The following is a 23,517-nucleotide window of genomic DNA, read 5'->3' on the forward strand; positions in this document are numbered from 1 at the left end:
ATATTGCCATGGACAAATCCTTCAGTGGGGGTAGGGTGTGATCAAATTTAGGAGGAGAGGAGGGTTGTTTTTGTTTGGTTATTTCAGTTGTGTCTGACTCTCCATGACCCCATTTGGGGTTTTCTTGGAATAGATCCTGGAGTGGTTTGCCATTTCTTTCTCCAGGTCTTTTTACAGATAAGGAACCTGATGAAAACATGGTTAAGTGACTTGCCCAGAATCACACAGCTATTAAGTATCTGAGTCCTGATTTGAATTTACAAAGATGAATCTTCATGATTCCAGGTCCAGCACTCTATCCACTGTGCCGTCCAGCACTCGATCCACTGTGCCACCCAGCTTTCTGGGAAGAGGAAGGAGACCACAGAAAAAAGCAGTCATAGAAGTAAGAGGGAGAACCAGCAGAAGTATTCTGGATGCTAAGGTATTTGAGACTATCCAGAGCATAGGCTCTCAACCTGGTTCCTTGTGTGTGTGTGTGTGTGTGTGTGTGTGTGTGTGTGTGTGTTTTAATATTTTGATAATTGTGTTTGAATGTAATTTATTTATTTTGAAATTCTTTGTTTTTTATTCATTTTATTTATTTATTTATTGGTTTCTTGTTTGTTTGTTTGTTTTTGTGGGGCAATGAGGCTTAAGTGACTTGCCCAGGGTCACACAGTCAAGTGTCTGAGGCCGGATTTGAATTCAGGTCCTCCTGAATCCAGGGCCGGTGCTTTATCCACTGTGCCACCTAGCTGTCCCCTGTGTTTTATTCATTTTAAAATGTTATTCTGAGAAGGGATCAACAGGCTTTACCAGAATGCCAGAGAGGTCCATCACAAAAAGACCAAGAACTCCTTGTCTAGAAGTAGAGTTTTTCACAAACACAGAAAAAAGACAGCTGGGCTCACTGAAAAGGAGGTTATTACTGACTTTAAAAAGAACAGTTTCAGTAAAGAGGACAGAAGTCTGATTACAAGCCATTGAGGAGTAGGAGAATGGTAAGTAAGCAGAGGCATCAAATGTAGTTTACTCTTTCTGGAAGTTTAGTAGTGAAGCATAGGTGAAAGGAAAGTTTTTGTTTTTCAAGGATAAGAGAGAACCAAAGTTGTTTGTAGGAAGTATAGGCTCCAGGAAAGGAGAGTGGAGATAAAGGTAAGGATATTGACTATGAACAAAAAGAGGATGATGCAGCAAAGCCAAGGAGGACATAGGAGAAGATGGGATCAAGCGCTAGGTAAAGGATCCAACTTTGAGAAAGAGGAGGAGAAAAAAACAAAAGGAAAATACATATTATAGATGTAAATAACAAGAAGTGTGGAAGAGGACTGAGAAACATCACCTGAGATGTATTTGGTCTTCTCAGTAATGTAGGAGAATGTCTATCTGCTGAGAATGAAGATAAATTTGATAGAATTTTATTGCAAATTTAAAGAGAACATATGGAACAACTAATATGGGGAATGTTATATTACATCATTAAAAGCAAAATAAAAGAATTATTGTGTACTAGTGAAAGGCTGGTTGGTGGTTAATGTTAATGCACAGTGGAACGAGTATGGTTTTATATGTTTCTCCAGCAGTGTTTGGCAATTTGGTAATAAGAGAACAGAAGGGTGATGGTGGGAATTCCTCAGGATTAGGGAGTTTTGAAGGATCAAAATAATGAATGTTCACAGCAATGAAAGATTACAGGATTGAAGACTTCATAATTGAATCAAGTATGGTTGAGAGTGAAATGAGGCCATAACAAGTGGCAGACTGGTAGAAGACATGGGTAAAGAACTGGCTGTCACAATAGATGTAAAGAGTGAGGTATAGTTGCATAAGTAGAAAGAAAAGACGACTAAGAAGAGACATGCTCCTCTAAGAGGAGGAGCAGTTTTCAATAACGGAGAATTCTGATGGGGCATCTTATTTCTCCAGGGAAGGTACTAGGGAGAAGGATAAAAGTCTGAAGCTCTCTCTTCTAATAAGTATGGAGATCAGGAATGATTTTGCAGTGACCTGCACAGAATGTACAATGTGAAGGCTGGTCTCATGCCCAGAAGAAAAGGTAACAAAAATAAAGGGACACTTCTCCACACTTAGAATTATTAGGAATAATGGAGTGCTACTTTTTTTTTTTTAAATGGAGGGGGTGTATTTTTGGCAATGATGGCTGTATGAAAGTTTTCAGACAATTCAAATTCCCTGAAGAATACTTGATCAAGGAGGAGAAAAAAGCACCAGATGAATTAAACCAAATAGAAATAGCAATAAGCTCTCCCATTCACTACAACCATGTGCAAGAATAAAGTCAAAAGCTTTCAGGTGATCTCATGGTGTGTGTGTGTGTGTGGGGGGGAGTCAGTGAGGTCTGAATCTTTCTCTATCTCGAGCAACATGAGCTTCAGATTAATGGAAGCTACAGCAGGGAACAAAACCAACTCCTAATAGAAAACTGACCAAGGAGACAGAGATGGGGCAGAGATGCTAGCAAGTAGCTCATACCTTGTGGCCCTCTAGGAGGCCTAAAGCTAAAGTGAGCTCTGATATCTGGTTAGAGTCTGTCAGAGGACAAAGCCAATTCTTGGTAGGCAATTGTAGAGTTAGGGCAGTGTACCTCCAAGAGATGAAGGCAAAAACCAAAGATTTAATCAGAGGGCTGGGCCCAGTGACCTATACCAAGCAAAGATGGGGGGCGGGGCAGGAGGAGGAGCCATCCCATCCAGAACTATGGCAAGGCTGTGGCAATGACAGCAGCAGTCAAACTGTAGCAATATAGAACCAGGGCCTAATTACCAAATGCAAGAATACAGCTGGGTGCAGAGCATGTGGCTAGATACATGAGTAAGAAGAAAATTCCCAATACATTCAAGAAATACTATGGGTTAATATAAGCTTAAGAGGTAAATCTAGGTTCTTTTTGTTTACATATTGTAGTAATGATATATTTTTCTCTTGGATTTTCTTCCCTTTGCATCTGTTCATAGAAGTCTTGCCAGGTTTATCTGAATTAGATAAAGTTATCAAGCACTTAGCACATACCACATACTGTGCTAAGTTCTGATAAGACAAATAAATGCAAGCTATTCCTGCTGTCAAAAAAAGCTTATATTCTAATGGAGGGGACAGCCTTTTTTTTTTCCTATAAGGAGCCATATGGTAAATATTTTAGGCTTTGAGGGCCAAGAGGCAAAATCAAGAATATACAGGTACTTAATATAACTAGAGAGAAAACCAATTTCTATAATTTTTATTGATGAAATTGAAAATATAACAAACTAATGACTATTTTTTTTTTTTTGGTAATACAGGTCTACTAGTGAGAGAAAATAATACATCACTTAAGTGGGGTTCAAAGTTAGTTTTCCCTATCATTAAAACCAATTGCAAGTGTTCATCTCTTTTTAAAATTTTTTTTTTTGGTGGGGCAATGAGGGTTAAGTGACTTGCCTAAGGTCACACAGCTAGTAAGTGTCAAGTTTCTGAGGCCGGATTTGAACTCCGTACTCCTGAATCCAGGGCTGGTGCTTTATTCAATGCACCACCTAGCTGCCTAAATGTTCATTTTAATGTTACTCTGTAAAGAGATTTTATGTATTTCATCTTTGAAAATGTCTTTTGAGACAACTAAGTACTGCCAAATACTGATATTAATCCATGAGCATATAATTCAACTGAATATATATATATATATATATATATATATATATATATATATATCACTTAGAAGGCATTATAGGATTAGATTCTTCTTTTGATGTTTGTCTTTTGTTTGCAGATTAATATTGTAGATTAATCACTTGCAATTGAAGGATCATCAAATGTACAGTGAAACTGATTTTGAAATATAAGTTCTTTTATAATTGCCTGAAGGTCCATGAAACACTGTTGAAACTGAAATGTGAGCTTGGAAAATGTATCTGCTGCAAATTAGTTTGGGAGTGGAGATCTTGCTTCTTGTTTTAACTTTTAACAGCATAGGAAGTAAATATGACAGTTTGATGTTATTTATGATTTAAAAAAACATTAGGTGTCAATAAATTGGCTGTTGTTAGTGGTGTTCAAATTTTTAGGTTGCATCTGACTCTTTGTGACTCCACAACTATTAAGTGACAGATAGTATTTGAACTCAGGTCTTCCTGACTCCAGGACCAGTCGACTGCTCAACCTGGCTGCCTGAATTAGCTTTTCCCCAGTGTGTTTCTCATACATACCCTGTTTTGCCTTGTAATATTAGGTTGAATTCATTAAGAAACATTATCAAGTCTGCAGAAAAAAACTCATTTCCAAAGCCAAAATGTGTTCCATAATAGTGGTTGAGGGTGGTTCTTCTTGTTCAGAAAAAAAAAATCAATTTTTGGCCTTGAGCTCAAAAAATCATAATAATGCCTCCTCCCGCAGCTTTCTCTCTCTCTTTGACATGCTGGGAATTCACTGGTAATAAATAAAATGTCACTGTATGGCAATGGGTTGAGCACTCAAAATGCTATTGAATTATGACTATCACTACAATTTGCTGAGCAGAACCTCAAAGTGATAAGACCATCATATATGATTCCTGTTGCAATTACTCACCTCTGTCATTGTAGTACAAAAGTGCCCATAGAAAATACATAAATGAATGAGTTGGGTATGTTTCAATAAAACTTAAGCCGTTCTTAGCTTGTGGGCTGTACAAAAATAGGTGGTGGGTTAGATTTAGCCCATGACCCATAATTTGTCTACTCAGGTTCTAATGGGGTTGGTACCTGTTGTCTTCCAACAAATAAAGAGCAGATAAAAAATAGGTGTCATGGTGTGAAAATGTTAAGAAGTAAATTCATTATATTTGTTATTTTTATGGTACAATAATATTCAATTTACACAGTTTGTTCAGCCACGCCTCAATTAATGGGTAACCACTTGATTTTCATTTATTTTTCTTTACACTAATAGTGCTATTATGAATATTTGTATATGTGTGGTTTTTTTTAAAGCCTTCTTGGTATATACGTCCAATAGTAAGGCCCATTGGGCCAAAGTATATAAACAGTTTGGTAAATTTTCTTGCATAATTCCAAGTTTTTTTCTAGAACAGTTTGACCAATTCACAATTCTAAGGAAAGCTCATTAACATGCCTGTCTTCCCATACAATGCTGCTTTAATTACCTACTATATATTTTTTCTCATTTTTATTCTTCCTTTTGGTCTTGTATTAATGTTAATCTTTTCTCTAAGAAACCACTGATCTGACTGTTCAAATAGAATCAATTTCATTTTTCTGTGATGTGATTCAGTGCTTGCCATGTCCAGTATCTTTCAGCTCTTTTCTCAAAGGAAATATCCATGATGTATATAGGTATGGGGTTTCTCTCATTCTTTATTCAAGGCATATTTTCTAACATTTTCCACTATCAATGTATATATTAGTTTAATTTGGAGGCCCTTATCAAGTTCTTCATATATCTTCATCCTTCATATAATTCTTCATCTTCTTATTATTTTCATGATGATCTTTTTGTAAGCACTCAACAAAAAGAGTATAATTTGAGAAGACCAAATGTTCCATAAAAGTTTCCTGTTGCATTTAGGTGTACTATAAAACTAACTCTTCCAACATCTTTATTTGCTTCTCGAAGGAGAATCTGTGAATAATTCTTCCATTTATCTTGCAATTTATTTGTTTTATTTTTGAAATGGTGAGAATGTAAATCTTGATAAAATTCAGGTCCTTCAGTAGTATATCTACTTATTTGTCATTAAACAAGTACTATTTATTTAGAATTCCAATAAGTTAGTCTGCTGGATACTTTGGTATGTGAAGCTGTTGGCATCGCTGATTTTCTTTTTCTTTTTCTTTTTTTTTTTTTGCAAGAGATATAGTATCTATAAAAGACAGTCTAAAAACTATGATTCTTAGCACCCTCTTCCCCATTCTACCACTCTGTCCAACTGGAAGGATGCTACACATTACAAATGTGTGTATCATATTTTTCATGTGGTAGAATGCTATGACCAAAGAAGTCATCACCAAGTGTCCAACCTACTGGTGTTGAATCTGTTTGTACTTACCAAAAGTTGCTCCTAAGAAACATGACATCTCTTCCCATCCCCATCTGGATTCAAAGCCTTTCTATCATGGTAGAATGTGCCCAAGCTTATATTCCACTGTATAGTCTTTCAGAATCCAAGATAGCTTCCATGCTACAATGAGGCATCAAAGTAGGATAAATGCACCCATTAATGAATACTCTTCTTACCTGGCCATTATACCAGTTCCAAATCCATTTAATTGTCCTATCATCCAGGCCACATCTCTCTACTTTTCCATAAGGATTTTATGACACAAAGTATTTTCTGAAATCTAGATAAACTTCACCTACCCTCTTCCCCCATTGTATAGCTATCATATCAAAAAGAAAGAAAGAAAGAAAGAAAGAAAGAAAGAAAGAAAGGAAGGAAGGAAGGAAGGAAGGAAGGAAGGAAGGAAGGAAGGAAGGAAGGAAGGAAGGAAGGAAGAAAGAAAGAAAGAAAGAAAGAAAGAAAGAGAAAGAAAGAAAGAAAGAAGAAAGAAAGAAAGAAGAAAGAAAGAAAGAAAAGAAAAGAAAGAAAGAAAGAAGAAAGAAAGAAAGAAGTTAGTGTGGCTTGATTTTTTCTTGAAGAAGTTATCTTATTGCCACTCCTTCTACGTACCATAGGATATTCCTGGCTCCATAATCATTCCTTGATTTGGGTAGTTCAGGGATGCCAACATGAGATTGGGGGTAGAAGCTCAACCAAGAATATCCAAAAGACTTTAAAGTTTTGATGTCAAAGGCCAGGAGGCATCATAATGCAGAGCTTTTAAGATAGATGAGTGTAGACATAGATAATTTCAGAAAGATATACAGTCAGGAGGAAGTATCATGTCTGAATGGACAGTCATGTCTAGAGCAGAGAAAAATGTATTACTAGAAAGACTAGGCCTTAAAAGTTTCAGATGACCACATCTCCATACTAGGAGACTTTAGTGTTTTGTCTATTTATTAGCAGTTTTCATTGCTAAACTTTGTGGCTAATTCCCATAGCAAGCTATTCATTTGCCATGCCCCTGTTCCCTGGGGTGTATGGGTTGTTTAGAAGGACTAACACCTCTGGTGTGAAGGCCTGCTGAACCCTTTTCAGGGATGATCTTTCACTTTTGTTGTCCACCTGATTTATCCAACTCTCACCTGTTGTTCCAAGAAACTGTAGCTTGCACAGTGTTCACATCCAGGTAAACCGTGTTGGCAAAAAGACTAAACTATGTGGAGGGTAACTGACAGGCCTCAAACCTGTCTGTGAGTTAGGGGGAAATGGACTTCTAGCATGTGAAGACTTTGGTGGAATGGATGATCAGAACAATGTGTTCCAATAGCCACAAAGGCAGCTGAAGCAGGCACTGTGGAGTACTTAGAGTTTGGTCAGGCATCAAAAATGCCATGGTTATCCACTGCATCCCAGGACATTGCCAATAGTCTTGACTTTTGCCCTGCCACTGAACTTTGATGACTCAGGACTTTGTACAACTCTATGTTACTTATATCCAATTCACTTGCAAGTCAAGACATCACTTGTGATGTCATTGGTCCTCTTTGAAAACAAAGGACAAACAACAACCTGTCAAAGAAATAAGGAGCTTGTGAGGGAGGTTTAATTTATATATGGTACATTTAAATTAATTATCTATGGTACATTTAGAGGACAGCTATGTGATGTAGTGGATAGAGTGCTAGGCCTAGAGTCAGGAAGACTCATCTTCATGAGTTCAAATCTGACCTCAGATACTTACTAGCTGTGTGACCTTGGACTGGTCACTTAACCCAGTTTGCCTTGATTTCCTGATCTATAAAATGAGCTGAAGAAGGAAATGGCAAACCACTCCAGCATCTTTCCCAAGAAAACTTCAAATGGAGTCATGAAGAGTTGGACATGACTGAACAAAATAATAATATTTAGAAGCTTTTTATCAGATCCTGGGCTTAGTTGCATTCCACTATCAAATAATATGTTCTTGTTCTTCAGAGTTGCTCTAGCTCTGTGAGGATCAAGCAAAGCTTAAACACCATCAAGGGTCTATCTAAAAACATATAACCATCTACCTTTTTCTCTTTACTTCAGAACTCCAGGTAATTCTTTATACTTCCTTAGTTGATTTCACACCCTATGTTTAAATATATTGATTCTATCTTTGTAACATAATTGCTATTTGTTCCCACCTCTTCATCCCTACTGTTACTAACCTGGTATAGGTTTTCATTACAAGTTGCCTGGACAAATATCTCCTAAGTAAACTTTCTGTTTCCACTCTTTTCCCAATTGCCAGACTCGTCTTCCTTATGCATATATCTGGTTAAGTCCCTTCTGCTCCCTACTTATTACCAGCTCACATAATCTAGTGTGACCTTGCCTTTCTGACCTTATCCACTTCTGTTCACACTTCTGTTCAGTTCCAGAAAAACTGGACTACTGCCAACCTCTATACACATCCTATATTCTTACCTTTGGATGTTTGCTCAAACCATTTTTTTCAGCTGTCATGCTCACTGAACTCTTAGCTAAGACCTTCAAAGTTCAACTAAGCTGTCTCCTACTTCAGGAAGCCTTCCCTAAATCCCTCCAGTTGAAAACCCATTCATACACATCTTATGCTTTATTTGAACTAGTTAAAAAAAATCTTGTATCACATTTTATAGTGCTCTGCAATCCATTCTATTCCTAGACTGTAAACTCAATGAAAGCATGTACTATGTCCAATCTAAACATTTTATCTGTTCCAGTTCCTAGTGTACAGAAAGCACTTAATAAATATTTGTTCAATTATGGGCAGCACAAAGCTTTTAGTTCAGAAAGGAAAACTTCTATTCATAAGTCATGGAATCTGAGGCTGTTCCTGCTATAAGAGCTTTTATGACTAATCATAAGGGATTGAATACAACTTCCTCATTTTACAGATTAGGAAACTGAGGCACAGAGCTATTAAGTCACTTGCTCAAGGTCATTCAGTTAATAAGGTTGTGCTGTCATAGGAACCTATGTATTTGGACCTTAGGTTACATTTAATCCAATTATCTCTCATTTTGGGGATGAGAAGTGGTCAAACCAAAATTCAAACCAGGTCTCTAATCTAGCACTCTTTATACACCTCTGGGGATTCAAGCTTTTCAGCTGTGTCTTGCCTCCCTATTTGAGAGGTAATTTTTTTTTAAAAGGCATTTATATAGTACCTAATATGTGCCAGGTGCTATGCTAAGTACTTTTTTGGGGTTTGTTTTGGTGGGGCAATGAGTGTTAAGTGACTTGCCCAAGGTCACACAGCTAGTAAGTGTCAAGTGTCTTGAGGCCGGATTTGAACTCAGGTCCTCCTGAATCCAGGGCCAGTGCTTTATCCACTGCCACCACCTAGCTGCCCCCCTATGCTACGCACTTTATAATATTATGTCTTTTGATCCTCACTGACAAGCCTGGGAGGTAGGTGATGTTATCTCTACTTACACCTGAGGAAACCAAGGCAAACAGAAGTTAAGTGACTTGCCCAAGGACACATAGCTAGGAAGTGTCTGAGACTGGGTTTGAATTCAGGTGAAATTTTGGCTTTCACTAGAATATAACTATGTCTTGGGAATAAAAAGAAGTTATGATGATTCATGCAGTTTATTATATGTAATATACTCTTTATGATTTTTAATCAATAGCACAGTCTGTATCCAGTGGAATAGATACAAAGGAATAGATTAGTCTGCTTGTTGGAAGCATTGGAAGTGATATTCAGAAAATGACAGTGACACCGAGTAAATTGATTTTATTTATCATGCCGATTTTTAAAAACACCATACTCTACATTGATAATTCAAAGATATAATTAGTATAATAAAAATAAGGCATTGCCTACTTTGAACATCCCCCACATGTCAGTTATTTGAACCTTTTAAAGAGTCTACATTTTATGAGATACATTATTTAGATCCAAACTCTTGTCCCTCTAGGGAGGACAATAGTTATTGCCTCATGAGACAGAACATTTCTACTCACTAGATGTCTTCAAACAGACATTAGTCAGTAATGGTGGGGGAGCTAGGTGGTACAGTTGGATAGAGCATTGGCCCTAAGGTTGGGAGGATCTGAATTCAAATCTCACCTTAGACACTTAGTCACTTACCCTACTTGCTTTAAACATCTGGGGCAAGCCATCATCCTGATATATATCTTGCCACTGGACCCAGATAGCTCTGGAGGAGAGAGTGAGGTTGATGATTTTGCACAACCCTCTCTTACATCTAATTCACTGCAAGTCATGACATCACTCTGATGTCATGGTCTTCAGCAGTCAGTAATTTTATAGAGGGATTCAAATATTGGTTGAATTAGAATTGAGGTTCCTTTCATCCATGACATTTTGTGATTTGCCTGTTTTAAAAATATTTTATTCAGTTTTTTACTAATATTACATAGGCTATTTTTATGTTCTTCAGAAAAAAAAAGCTGATGTCTTCAGTAAACACTGATAATTGACCCCTAAAAAAGATATTGTATTCCTTATGGATATATTGTTTCCTCTAATACAGTGAGGGAAGAGACACTTTCATCTTTACATTTTCAGTGCTTAAAATGGTGCTTGTTACATAGTAGGCACTTGAATATTCCCTACAAAAGATATGGTCATGCCTGCCTCTGATATTTTAGTTTTCCTGCATGGGAATGCCACTCCATTCCCCTCCTTGCCTTATATGTAAAATATTGCTAAGCATTTTTAAATTTAATTTTAAATGCTTGTTTTTACATTACGGGCCTTTCTGAATAGAGGTCTTCTGCTACTCCAACACTAAACCCTCCTATGTAACAAAGACATATATTTATTCAAAAATAATTGCTACAGTGATTGGGAGATACAATTAATATAATGTATACAATGTTCTTTCCTATGTACTTGCCTTTTTAAAGTACTACTCTTTTTTAAGCACAAAACCCACTTAGATCAGCATTTATCTTTCTATTGATCATTTTTAAAGTTCCAGGAACTTTTAAAACCTTTAGTACTATTCTCATATGCTACATGTCCTTGTTTTGTTAAAATATTTTCAGGAATCCCCATCTTATCTCCATAATGAGATAAAGTTTCTTGCAGGACAGAACCTGGGACTTTTTTTTTTTTAATTTCCCTGACAGCTCTGATGACATCACTGAGAAAAGAGCAGACATACATGACTGTTCTAGGGAAAAGAAAAAGAAACTGAAAGTTATATTCCTTATGAAAGCTATCTTGTACCAGAATGTGCCCATTCTTCCAGAAGAGAGCAGCTGGGATGAAGACACTCCATGATGTCAGAATGAAAGGGCTCCATACACTAAGAACCAAGTGATGAGATTTCAGGAGATAGATAGGAGACTGCAATCACTCAGGATCGAGCTGTCCAGGACCTATTGGTCATTCCCTCCTCTGTTCTTTGCTTTGGGGGATTATCAGAATCCTGAAAATATCAAGCTGAGAAAAAGACAAAAAAAAAAAAAACAACCAAAAAACCCATAGGAACAGCCAACTGGGGCAGGAGCAGGGGTATCCCTTCCTGCTATTGCTTCAGAGTGCTTTGCTGCACATAGTAACTCAAACACTTACAGAAAATCAGCCCTCAGGATATAATGGCCAACATGGTGACCACCAGGGAGAATGGGATACTATAGTCCTAAAAATCTAAGAGCCCCTGATATCCTCAGATAACCAAATGAACATAGGTGCCTATGCACAAAGCACTTCACAAAGATAAAGCAAAGAAGCACCAGGAGAAGAGCTGTCAAAGAAAATTCCGAAGAGACCCTTTGGAACTAGCCTGGAAGACTAGAAAGAGCACCATATCAGAAGATCTGGGAACAATTCCTGAGCCTGCCAGGATAGGACTTTCTCTAAGTCCTAAATTGTTACATTACCAAAATCTGCTTCTTCCTGACTAATTTGCCTCTTTCCTGATAGAGTCTGAGTTATAGACATTTCAGGTCAGGTGTGCCGTTTAGACGAGTTACTTACTTCATAAGAACTCTCTGTATTTCAACTCTCATCTCCCTCACACAGAACCCTTCCTCTGATACAAGTCACTTCCTTTCTCTAGGAATGATTCATTTTCTTCACCAGTAAAATAAAGTGATTGGACTAGATAATCTGTGCCATTCTATTGTCAGAAAATTATTAATAATAGGGGTTTGGGTACTCCCAGGGGCCCCCACTGAGAGAACCTGGCCTAACCTTTCTTAAGGTCAGCCCAGAGTCAGAAAGTTACCTCACTCAAAACCACACCTACCTGAAAGCCTAGTTCCCTCCAGAGGACCTGTTCTCTGGGCTCTGACATCAGCATGACTGCATGGAAACCCCTTCAAATCCAGTGAACCAATAGATTTGAGTGATGCTAGCCAATTAGCTTTGAACAATGTATGGGCAGGCTCTGCTCCTGCCTGCGGCAAGCTTGCACACACACCTGCTCTCTTTAGGCCTGGGAACTTGGTGAGAGGAGATGCAGCCCTCCAAAGTTCCCCATTTTCTCTCTTTTCTCTCTCTCCTATTTCCTAGCTAGACTTTCCTATCTTCCAGAGGCATGCATGCCATCTTTACTAATATTTAATATACTTTAATAAATGCTTAATGCCCCCAAACTGGTGCAGTAGCCTCTAATTTCTAAGTAACAAATATATAATAAACCCGAGCTAATTTTCCCTGCACTTGGGACAGTAATAGGGTGACCACATATAGTTTTACTTGCCACACTATGACTACTCAGGCACACACGTGTGCATGGGACTCTTATCAGATACACACTTCTCATTTTAACACCACCACCCACATACTCAGAACCAGGAAATATAGACAAACCTTCCTTCTTACTCTATCACCCTTCACAGTCAACAAGGTACTCAGTCACTGGAGTGTGCTTAACTAGTTATACACATGGTCAAACACAGTTAAAGAGATGGGTCATGCAATGGGAATAAATAGATCATCATACCTAAAGGGTTAGACCCACACTAGGGTCATGAACACTGTTATCTAACAAGATCACACCCCCAGACAAGCACGCACCTAGGCTCAAGCACGCAGCAACACATAAATAATGAAAATCACAAACATGGTCTCATTTATCAGACCCACTCACACACATGTGTGTGCATGGGCACACAGAGACAATTACATTGGCAAAAGTGACCACAAATAACCACACAAATGCATGAACACAGGCAACAACACACACAAGTTTACAACCATATACAAACACATATGGTCATACATACAAGTGATCGCCTACACACAAGGTAATGACCATAGAGGTGACACACACATAAAAGGTCACATACACATGTTGCCAAAAACACATAGCAAGAAAACACATGTAGTCATTCCTTCACAGCACAGTCAGGCATACAGAAGACCACATTCATGTACACACACAAAATTACACAAGGTAAACACACATACACAACATCACATATAGATGACCCCCCACAAGATCAATGCATGTGAGAGCATGTAAAAGTAATTACACAGAAGTAATCACACAGTCATGCACATATATGTAGTTGGATGTATGTAGGATGAATGATTTTGCATGCACGGTTTTCTATGTGTTTGTCTATACACATGGTAATTCACACAGCTAAGCACACAGATCATACACACAGGTAACCACACATACAAGGCCATCCACACAGGTTACCACACACATGGTCACACATAGGATTCACATACTGAGACCACAGAGTCGCCACATAAATGGTCATATAACAAACAGGGACACTTGTGGGAGACCACACAGGTCACACAACAGTCATGCATGTGGGCAACCACATATACACACAAAGTCGTACTTAGAAATTATTTCACTTAAGCATATAAGGTCACTTAGGCAACCAGATAAAAGGCCATGAATAAAGAAGACCCTCTCTTCCCTTTCTCTCCCCATGACATTCACCTCACGTGCTCACACAGCCCAGTCATTCAGAGAGGCGACCACACATAATGGTGACACTCAGCAGATAGCACATCAGACTGTCACACTGTCACATGGAGAATCGCACCACAGGTTCACTCAGGGAATTTCGCACGGGAATGGTCACTCGCATGGGATGAGATACACTTAGGCAGCATGGGGCAGTGGAAGAGTGCCCGACCCAGTGGGGCGGCGGTTGGGGATTCGAGCTGAGTTCTGACGTTTATCACCTGGGGGATGCCCCACAAGTCCCTTCCTTGTTCCTCAGTTTTCTCATATTTAAAGCCAGAGGTTTGGACGAGACGACCTCTGGGAGCCCCTCCGGGTCTCTAATTTTGCAAAACCGCCATGTGGGACGGGCTAGCTCAACCCAAGCCTCGGTCCGGTCCGGGAATCCCGGGCAGTTCGAGGAGCTGTGGTCGGAGCACGCGTGGCTGGACGGTCCCAGGAACCCCAGTGGCATAAGCTGCCGCAGCCTCGCACAGTGTTCTCCCAGCTGCCAGTTAGTCACCCGAGCTTTAGAGGACAGACTGGAGCAGGAGAAAAGGGATGGAGCAGGACTCACCTTGAACTTGGAGCTGACCTGATGGACAATGCACCAAACCAGGAGGAAATGAAACTGCGCAGAAGCCTGAGCAGCGCCACGCTTCTCAACTACCATTCCCAGAATTCCCCGGAATCCCCCGCCCCCTCCTCCCGGCATTCTATTCGCCTGTAGCCCACAATTATACTCTCCAGAGCCAGAGTTTCAGTCCCTGGTGTTGTGGTCCTCTTCTGTCATCATTCTGACTCTGATACCGCTTTTTCATTTATTCGGTGAGGAGAGGAAACCTGTACATGGACGCCTTTGTCTCCCTTTCACACTGGAGAGGGTGTGTGTGTGTGTGGGGGGGGTGTCTGTGTCTACCTGTTTTGCTTGAGGGAAAGCAAGAAGAGGCTTTCTGGATGGGGGAGAAAGAAGAGACAGGGAGCTAGAGAGAGGAGCTGCAGCAGTTCGCCCGAGGAGGTGCTGGGGGTCGGGAGTAGGGGCAGTGGGGCGTGTGTGTGTGGGGGGGGCGTACCAAACTGTTACCTGCGTAAAGCACCCCATGTGGAGAACTTGTTTGTAACCAAACTTCCCCCATTCCCGCCCCGCCTTCTTTGTCCCCTCCTACCTGCCTGGGTTAGTTCCTAATCCTAGGATGGTTCACAACACCTTAGGATCCTCACTATGAACTCCATTTTCCAGGCTCTGGTTTAGCTAGCCTTGGATGTGGCTACCCGGGCACAGTTTATTATGTTTTGAAGCGCATTTGAAGGATACCCCCTGTTTTTGGCTTAAGGCCAGGCATAGTGCAAACCAGAGTTCCTTTAGGGGTTGAGTCGGGATGAAGAAAGAAGTACTGTCTATGTGCAAAGCTCCGTGGACACAGATGGTAAAGCTAAAACAATCTCTCTTCTCTCCAAGAGCGGAGACACCACACGGGAGCTTTCAGTTTACGTATAATTTGGACAGCCACGGATTGTGAAGGTATTCTATGTTCTTATTGTTTGTGTAGGTCAGTGGTGTCAAATACAAATAGAAAACGCCCCTACGGGCCATGTAATCAGTGAAGATGAGGAGGGAGAACATTCCATGCATGGGGGACAGCCAGAGAAAATGTCCAGAGCCAAAAGATGGAGTGTCTCGTTCAAGGAACTAGCAAGAAGGAGTCTTTCAGAACAAACGAACAAACAAACAAAAAATGTGATCTGAAGCTAGTGTAAGAGAGACATAAAGTCCAGGACCAAGTAGCTCTACAGACCCAACTATGGTCTCTGCTCCGGTGGACTACATCTAGAATTTTTTAATTCTGGGAACTACATTTAAAGAGAGATATCGATCAACTAGAGAATGTCTACAGGAGGGAAGGATTATATAAAGAATGAACGAAGAAACTTTAGAAACTGGGGATATTTATACTGGAGAAGACAAGACAATGTAGATATGAGGGCTATATCTAAAGCACTGTTATGTGGAAGAGGAATTAAACTTGTTTTCCTGTATTTTGTGTTGCCATTCTCCTGCTCAAGAAACTTCATTGCCTCCCTGTTGTTGATAGGATAAAATGTAAAGCCCCTCTGGTGATATTTAAAACTACTATCTAGCTCCAACCTCCTCTTCCAGACTTACCTTCTAGGCAAATCAATCATGGGATTATGAATGCAGGCCAAACAGCTCATTTTACAAATGAGGAAATCAAGACCAGGAAGATTAAGTGTCTTAGCAGGGTCACACAGGTAGGTAGTATGCAGAGGTGAGATTTGAACTTAAGCCACCTGACTTCTTCTTTTAATGTATCATATTGCCATATAGACTATTTGTTGTTCAGTAGTGTTTGATTCTTAGTGACCCCATTTGGGGCTTTTTTGGTAAAGATACTAGTGTTTTGCCATTTCCTTCTCCAGTTCATTTTACAGATGAGGAAACAGGCAAAAAGGGTTAAGTGACTTGCCTAAGGTCACACAGCTTAGTGTCTAAGATCAGATTTGAACTCGAGTCCTCTTGATTCCAGGGCTGGTAATCTATTGTGCCACCCAACTGCTCTTGCTATGGATTGTTTGCTGTTTCCTTTACAAATCTGGTCTCTGGCTTTTTGCAGTCTGTTCTTTCTCTCTAGAATGTAGAAATCATTACCATGATTCTTAGAATCTTTAGGTTCCTTCAAGATTCACCTAAGGTAATGAGCCTGTTCGGTCTGAGCTGTGCTGCCTTAGCCTGCCTCAAAGGTCTTCAAGGACCCTAGCCACTTCTGCAAGCACCTGGCTGCCCACAAGGTGGCCTTCCTTTCCACTGCTCGGCCTGTGGGGGAGGGCTCTCCAGCACATAGGGCCTCTAAGAAGCACTGTCTGGTCCACGAGGCCTTGAGGCTGGGGGCTACAGCTGCTGGGGCCAAGGAGGCCAGAGGGCACAGACTGGAGGCAGTCAGCACCCCTACCTCCTCCTGCTGCTAGGCATCACCAAGGAGCTTGGAGGGGGTGCTGTCCACCTGCCAACCCCCCACCCTTTTACCAAAGCCTTCTGGGGGGCTTCACTCCATAGGTATCTGGCCACTCCTCTCATGAGGGATGGACTTAATCTTCACCTCTCTCTTCCCTGCCTTCCCCACATCCTGGGGACTCTAGGATCCACCCCCTCCCCAACACCACACTCTTTCTCCATTTGACCTTTGTAATCCTCCCTCTTACCCCCCCCCCCCGTGCCTGAACTGTATGAAATGAGGCTCATTCCAACCCACCCTGATCACCTATGACCACCACCACCATCTTGGAATCTGGCTAGAGTAAGGGAGGGGGAGGTGGGTGGGAGAGACATGGGGTAGGGGGGGCTGATTGCCATTTGGATGTGTGGAGAGGGCATGGTATGGGGCTTGGGGGGGGGGGAGAGATGCAGTTTTGTACAAAGCCAGGAATATCCTTGTGGCAAATATCCTTGAGACAAAAAAAAAAAATCACCTAAGGTGCCACCATCTGCTAAAAGACGCCTTTCTTGATCTAGCTATCAGTGCCTTCTCACTCCTCAAATTACATTGTATAACATATACACTTTGCATCCCCTTCTTGTAGTATAATGTAAGCTTCTTATGCTCCAAGTTCTCTTCTTTTGTTTTGATATCTCCAACACCTACCATAGAAATGCATCTTGAATTTAATTGTTTATACTAGGAGCAAAAGGTGGAAGTTCCAGAGAGGAAAATTTAAGCTTTATTAAAGAAAAACTTCCAATTAGAGCTATAGAAAAATGGAATGGATTACTTTATGAAATAAATTCTCCCTCACTAGAAACTTCAACAAAAGACTGCATGACTTTGTTGGGGATATTATAGGTGTTCTCTTCAAGTATGGATTAGAGTGGATGGTATCTGAGGTCTTGCCCAAAAAGAGATTCTTTGAATCTGTGACTACTACCATCCGATATAATACTTTTTAGAAACATTACTTTTATGATTATTGAAAAAGTGCAGAGGCATTGCAGAAAGCAGACAGCTTAAGCAAGTGACCATAGAAGCCATTCTGAGTCTGGAAGGTCATCTTTTATTTGTTTCCCTACATATCCAGGTCATGTAGCCTCCAGAATTCCATTTTGGTGGCTATCACTGCCATGGCAACTAGGTCCATCAGATTTTGTATCAAGGGTAGGGATTCTGGACAGTGATAGTGTTGTAGACAAACTCTCTTTAGAGCACCTACCCTCAAGTGAGCCATCAATTATCTGAGTAAGGACTATGGCCTTTGGCCTGTTGTTGAAATTTAATTACCCTATGTAAATAAGGGTTTACTCATACTTATGCTCAAGTTGCCTTCCAGCAATGTAAAGTATCCTATATTTTACCCTACACAGTATAAACATGAACAGTTAGTTTCTTATCAGTTACTAATACACACTATTCAATACACTCCAGCATCAAAGGATTCTTCCAAAGCGATAGCTACTCACATTTACTTTCTTTGGGTCTTGGTCCCCATCATGAACTATGTTGCCAAGTATTCTTAAACTAAGTTTGAAATATTAGACTTATATTATAAGTTATTGGTGTCTGTTTCATCAGCACTCTAATCTCCCAGTAAAAAACAAATGGCAAGGGGGCAGCTGGATGATGCAGGGGGTAAAGTACTGGTCCTGGCTTCAGGAGTACCTGAGTTCAAATCCGGGCTCAGACATTTGACACTAGCTGTGTGACCCTGGGCAAGTCACTTAACCCTCATTGCCCCGCCCCGCCCCACAAAAAAAGAAATAAAAAAAATATTCTTATGTTTGAAGAGTTAGAGATTATTAGATACGCCCTTGAGGAAGAATTCTCTTGCATTCAACATTTGGCATAGTTGGCAGGATTTCTTAATTATTTGAGTACTGAGAATCTGCTTCTATGTGAAAGGTACATGTCTAGTTGCTGAGGATAGATACAAAGACAGAAAAAAATCCTTTCCTTCAAAGAGCTTACTAGGGGAATTTGACAGCTTCACAAGCAAATAAGTACTACACATGCAAAATAATTTTGTATGGAATCAGTACTAAACATTGGTTTGTGTGACCATTCATGGTCTTGTGTAGGACACATGCACATGAGCTGAATCTTCAAAGGACTTAAGTAGTCCAAGAAGCAGAATTGAGGAGGGAGCCTTCTTTCTCCAAATAGTCTTATCACTTACTCAAAATAGTTTTGTTTCTTAAGTCTAAGCCTTTTCCCAGTTACCAACACATACCTCTGTTTAGGATGTATGACCTGACTCCTTTCATTAGCATTTCTGATTCAACCAGAATCTCAGGCCTGCTACTATCTGCTACTACTCTTCCCATATGGGAAACCCCATACAGGTTCTATCTCTGAACCTAACCCTGCCACAGTTGAGGTCATATCCCTTGTACATGAGGGCATTGCCCTGGGCATACAAATCAGGTCATTGCACCAACCTCACCTATATGCTATATATTCATGCAATTTTTTGTCATGCACCTTGGTACCTGGGCTATTTGTAACAGATTTCTGTTGTCACTTTGAAAGTCATCCTGTGCTGACAACCTGTTGGCTTACACATTCACAACTCTTCCAGGGTTATTGTTCCCATCATTGATTTCAACTGCAGTCTAAGTTAGCCCACTCCATTCTTCTGTAACTGAAAGAAAAATTTCTATATGTGTCAAAGTTTTCCTTTTTTTGCTGCTGTTGTTCAGTAGTTCCAATCATGTCTGATTCTGTGACCCCATCTGGTTTTTTGTTTGTTTGTTTGTTTTGGCAAAGATACTGGAGTGGTTGGCCATTTCCTTCTCCAGCTCATTTTTGGGGAGTGGGGCAATGAGGGTTAAGTGACTTGCCCAGGGTCACACAGTTAGTAAGTGCCAAATGTGTGAGGCAGGACCTGAACTGAGGTCCTCCTGAATCCAGGACCAGTGCTTTATCCACTGCACCACGTAGCTGCCTCCCTTCAGCTCATTTTTAAGGTGAGGAAACAGAGGCAGAAAAGGTGAAATGATTTGCCAGGATCACAGAGCTATTAAGTGTTTGAATCTGGTTTTGAACTCTGGTCTTCTGACTTAAGGCCCAGTGCTGTATCCACAGTGTTACCTAGCTGTTCTACTATTGCCTACTATATAATAATTACTTTTTTAAAAAAGGAAATAAAGTTATTCTATCATGATCTGTTCTTGATGTCATGTTAGCTCTTTGTAATCTCTGTTTCATTTCTACTTTTCTCACTTTGGGGGGGGGGGCAGGGAAATGAGGGTTGACTTGCCCAGGTCACACATCCAATAAGTGTCAAGTGTCTGAGGCTAGATTTGAACGCAGGTCCCCCTGAATCCAGAGCCGGTGCTTTATCTACTGTGTCACCTAGCTGCCCCCTCTCTGTTTCATTTCTGGTTGTTCACTAACTATGTCTTTAATCTATTCTAGAATTTTCCCATGAGTCTAATCAATTCCATTCATAATTTGCAGACACATTTCCTAGTTTTGAAAATCTATGTTTTTTTCCAGTTCTCTGGTACCTGTCCAACTCTCCAATATATTTGAAATATATTGCTGACAAAGTGGTTCAACAATAATATCTACCAGTTCTTTCAGATGCAAGGATGTACTTTCTCTGGGTGAGATGACTTGAATTCATCATGTAAAACTTGGTTATTTCTTACTACCTCTTTCCTTATCTGAAGTATCCAATCCCTGTTAGTTGTTTTTGTCCTGACATTTGCAGGGCAGAAGTCATTCTCCTTGACAGAGAATATAGAGGCAAGATATAAATTAAATAGCTCCACCTTCTCTCAGTTATTTTAGTCTCCTATTTCCTGAGCATTAGTTCTATCCTTTATTAATTTTTTAAATATAGCAAAACAAACACCCCCCCCTTTTTTTTTTGCTATCATCAACCTTAGTTCATACTTAGCTGTATCATCTTGACACTGTCTTAACAGGGAGATTCCATGCTACCTGCCATTAGTTCAGTTTTCCTAGCCTTTTTGGGATACTGTTTAAACCATTGGATAAAATTCATCTGGAAATCTGGCTACTCATGTTTCCCCTGTCCCCACCCTTTAGTAGTTGCTTTATGAAAGTTAGCATAGCATAGTGGATAGAGAGGCTACTTGGAGCCAGGAAGCCCAGGGTTTCAATGTTGCCTGTGATACATAATGGTTTTGCAACATTGCATTCATGCCAGACCCGAGCTACCCAAACAACTTGCAACAGTTATCATGTGTATGGACCTTTATTACAAAATTATCTTCTGAGTAGTTAACACTTGACTTAGGAAAACTATAACTCATGATTACCCATGAGGTATTCCTTCATAACTAAACACATCCATTTTTCAGGATAGGTAATCTCTTTTGTGTGCTCAGAAAAGGAAATATGAAGGCAGAAAAAGCAGTCAGAAATTGTGAAGTGTATAGACTAGTTCCAAGCTTACCCACAGAAGCACATGTCTTCCACTGCCATATGATTCTGTAAGTCACCTGGACTGCTAGGTGATGGGGAGAGGGAGGGGTTAGGATCTCAGAATCTCCTCTCCTGTTTTTACTGGAAGTGTAAGGGAGAGAAGGCCAAAAAGGGAGAAGGGACCAAAAGAAAGGGCAGAACCAAGTTTATATCTTTTATAAAACAGGGGAAGTCCCCTTTATCAGAATTTGTACCTCTGTAACTCCACCTAACACCCCCCACCTTCAGTTATTTTTGAGACAGCACCATTTGCTGGGAAGCAGTCAGGAATTCACTGTCCTCTCATCAAGGGACCAGAATTTATTCTAAGCAGGAGGTCAGGACAAGCATCCTATTTTGTGGGATTTATCCCTTTCTTAGACCTTTCCAAATTGATCAAGGGACTTCTGATTAATCATGCTACAAATCATGGAAATAGAACTTTATGATCCCTAAGTTCCTTTCCAACTCTAAATCTATAATCTTGTCTTTTTTTTGCATTGAAGTAATTTCTGAATGTACCCGCCTACTCTTATAAAATAAGCTTTTCTTTGTAGTAACAACAACAAAAAAAGAACAAAACCAGCTGATTGGGGAATTGTCTTCTGGTGCATGCAATGTTTTATACCTATAGTACTTCAGTTCTATTGGAGGAGGTATTTGTCTTCCTGGGGCAAGTTTCTCAGATCTAGCTTCATTTTTAATATTTTTTGTTAATTTTATTTTATATTAGGTTGTTTTGCCTGGATTTTGCTTTCCTTGTATCTGTGGCTTAGAAAGCAAAGCAGAGGACATTTTTTTCTCCCACTCCTTTCCTCCTTTTCACTCTTTCTGAGGGCTGAAAGGCTCAGGGAATTATTTGCTGTTTCTGATTAGTGAGGACCTCCAATGAACCACAGCAGGAATAGTCCGATGAAACTTGAAAAGGAAATCCATCTCTTATTTTTTGCCCTTTTCTTCCTAGATCTATTTTATTGCAGTTTGCAATCTACCATTTCTCCCCCAACTAGTCTACCTGGATTATATGTCTGTTCATATCATACATTTCCCTTCTGTGTATGTGTTCTTTTATTACTGTACTGTGTATGATTTGCTGTTGAAAATGATTAAAGCTAAGTTCCTGATGCCAAAGTAGTTATTTGATTGAGCCCAAATCTCATTTTGATGTGAATTTGGGGCGGCAAGGTTAGCACAGTGGATAGAGGGCTGGGCCTGGAGTCAGAAGGCCTGAGTTCAAATACAGCCTCAGATAATAGTTTTGGTGATCTTGAGCAACTCACAACCTCTGTTACTTCAATATCTTCATCTGTAAAATGGAGGTGATAATGGCATTCCACTTCCTAGTGTTGTTGTTAGGATCAAATAAGATAATCATCATAAAGTGCTAGCACAATGCCTGGCATGAAGTAAGCACTATATAAATATTGGTTATGGTAATGGTGATGGTGATTATGGCGATGGTGATGACTTATCTTTAGCTAGCTCAAGTTACTTTGCATGCTCAGGCCATAGCTGCCCCAATTGCATTTCCTAGGCTTCTATCTAGAAATATGACTAAACCTATAATTTATAATTTACTTGATTTGTCTTTACCTCCATCCCTAATCAGTTTCCCAGTGTAAGCATATTGAGAGAAGGGCCACTTCTTCATGTGAGACCAAACCAAAAAAAGAGACAATGGGGGAAGATGAGGAGTAGGGGCTAAGGGGATCTTTAAACACATGGCCTCAATTGTTTCATTGACGTGTGAGGTGAAGTCCTCATCTGAGATGGTAGCTGTAAGGGTGCAATGCAGAAACTGAATGATTGTGGTAGATAAAGAACCTAGAAGTGGTAATGGGAATTAAAGAATATTCCAGTCTCACCATCACTCAAAGTAAAACCAATACTGGAAAGGCTGGCCAGGGAAGAAATGACATTAGTTAGAGGCAGATCTCAGTAAATGCCAGGAGGCAGAATGATCCTACATTATAGGCTCTTAGTATAGCGACTGGCACATAATAAGTGCTTAATGAATGCTTGTTGAATTAAATTATAGTGGAGCAAATAGGTAGATCTAGAGAGGGATATGGGAGCAAATTTTGTGGAGGGTATGGGAAAAAAGGAGAAAGCATTTGAGGATGGAGAATTATCTTTGTTCAGGGGAAAGGGGAAG

General features: G+C 40.0%; 2 protein-coding genes across 6 annotated transcripts in view; one reads left to right on the forward strand and one right to left on the reverse strand.

The window, feature by feature from the left end:
• LOC122740400 (zinc finger protein 184-like) overlaps positions 1-14,580 on the reverse strand; it is a 33,288-nt gene extending 18,708 nt beyond the window's left edge. Inside the window, exon 1 of the mRNA XM_043982532.1 lies at positions 14,501-14,580. The gene's annotated coding sequence lies outside the window, so the exon portion shown is untranslated. The remainder of the gene's footprint in view (positions 1-14,500) is intronic.
• A 38-nt stretch (positions 14,581-14,618) lies between these two features.
• LOC122744641 (zinc finger protein 215-like) overlaps positions 14,619-23,517 on the forward strand; it is a 57,124-nt gene continuing 48,225 nt past the window's right edge. Inside the window, exons 1-2 of one of the 5 annotated variants that reach the window (XR_006355089.1) lie at positions 14,619-14,751; positions 15,474-16,194. The gene's annotated coding sequence lies outside the window, so the exon portion shown is untranslated. Of the gene's footprint in view, positions 14,808-15,473; positions 16,195-23,517 lie in introns of those variants that run through there. The other 4 variants (XR_006355090.1, XM_043990217.1, XM_043990222.1 and 1 more) reach the window with 4 other exon arrangements.

This window comes from Dromiciops gliroides, chromosome 2 (genome assembly GCF_019393635.1).
Source record: "Dromiciops gliroides isolate mDroGli1 chromosome 2, mDroGli1.pri, whole genome shotgun sequence".
NCBI classification, from domain to species: Eukaryota; Metazoa; Chordata; class Mammalia; order Microbiotheria; family Microbiotheriidae; genus Dromiciops; species Dromiciops gliroides.